This window comes from Sinohyriopsis cumingii, chromosome 3 (assembly GCF_028554795.1).
Source record: "Sinohyriopsis cumingii isolate HCF-2022 chromosome 3, ASM2855479v2, whole genome shotgun sequence".
Classification (NCBI taxonomy): Eukaryota; Metazoa; Mollusca; class Bivalvia; order Unionida; family Unionidae; genus Sinohyriopsis; species Sinohyriopsis cumingii.
This window is the reverse complement of record NC_142963.1, coordinates 144,133,641-144,135,024: the sequence shown is the minus strand read 5'-3', so window position 1 is coordinate 144,135,024 and position 1,384 is coordinate 144,133,641. Positions and strand designations below refer to the sequence as shown.

Sequence of the window (1,384 nt, the reverse complement as noted above, 5' to 3'; positions counted from 1 at the left end):
GTCGACGTGTCAACATAATGGAACAAGTTTGACTGGACATTATTAGTGGCTGAGAGAAACATGTAGATATGTGCAGGATGCAAAGTAAATAGGCGACAAAATTCTCATAATTAAAGGCGAAGATACAACGTGTCTAACACTATTTCCAAGAACGTGACAATTAGAGAACCAAAGACACATACGATGCATATTTAAGAAAGACCGAGATCCTTAAGTTAGTTATCCATTTAATAATTTTCGGTTATCGATTCAATATTGTTCTAGTATATTCCAGTATTCCTTGTTTCCAGGTTTGATATTTAAAACTACAAAAAACGTAAATCCCGCGAGCCGGATTTGAACCGGCGACCTAAGGATAGCTTTCAACTTTTTCTACAGTCCTCCGCTCTACCAACTGAGCTATCACGGGATCATATGAGAACAACATATGTCATATGAATTATACCTCATACTATTTCCTGAGTTATGTTACGTATTGCATGTTTCTTGTCTTGTCTCGCGAGAACGATCATTGTTGGCTGGTGACACAACTGTTTGACAGTTGATGGATTGGTTCTGCATCGCTGACTAATTCTAAAAATGCATTGCCGTATAATGGCATTATTAGACTGCGTATCTATATTATAATACAAAATATGTATTACAATCTGTATAAATAAACTCATGATCTGTCACAGTGTCCATGAAGCGCCATTACAATGTCTTTGCATCAACCGTTCAGAGAGACTCCTAGTAGAGTGGATGACATATTCTCTTGGATGAACTCATTCTGGGTGTTGCAAGTTGGAAATCTCTATTCCGGTTGGAATGAGGACTGATTGGAAATGCATCCTCTTTAACAAAGTCATAAAGGAGTTCATACAATTGGAACATTTGACTGGACATTAGTGGTGCCTGATAAAAACACGAACATATACGTTGGATGGAAAGCAAATGGGCGGCAATTCTCATGGTTAAAGAAGAGGATACATTTTGTCGAACAATATTCCCCCAAGAATCCGACAAATTGAAAACCAGTGACACAAAGGATGCATATGGTGCCTAGTGCTTTATGGCAGTTTATAAAGCTGTATATGACTCCCAATAATGGTATTTGGACCGAAGCAAATCTGGAGTCCATAAGCCTTTTTGAAAGGTCACTGATTGGTCCTTAAATTGCCATTGGGTTTTTCAGTGCCATGCCATAGTTATTATATTAACGGAATGCGATGAATCTATTTTGCAAGGAAGCTTGTTAGTACTGTATAACAGTCTGCAACGAGCATAACGTAATATCATCGTGCAGTTTAACTCTTTAAACATTTCATCAATTGTAAGTCGAATTGCAATCAATTCTCGTGTTACGATTGAATTTTGAGGGAATTTGCACAAAATGTCATTCGTA

At 37.5% G+C, this 1,384-nt stretch overlaps 1 non-coding gene across 1 annotated transcript; it reads right to left on the bottom strand.

The window, feature by feature from the left end:
* Positions 1-321: 321 nt before the first annotated feature.
* On the bottom strand, positions 322-409 carry Trnay-gua (transfer RNA tyrosine (anticodon GUA)). The gene is given in 2 exon segments: positions 322-357; positions 373-409. It is a non-coding gene; the product is annotated as a tRNA-Tyr (tRNA).
* Positions 410-1,384: the final 975 nt, after the last annotated feature.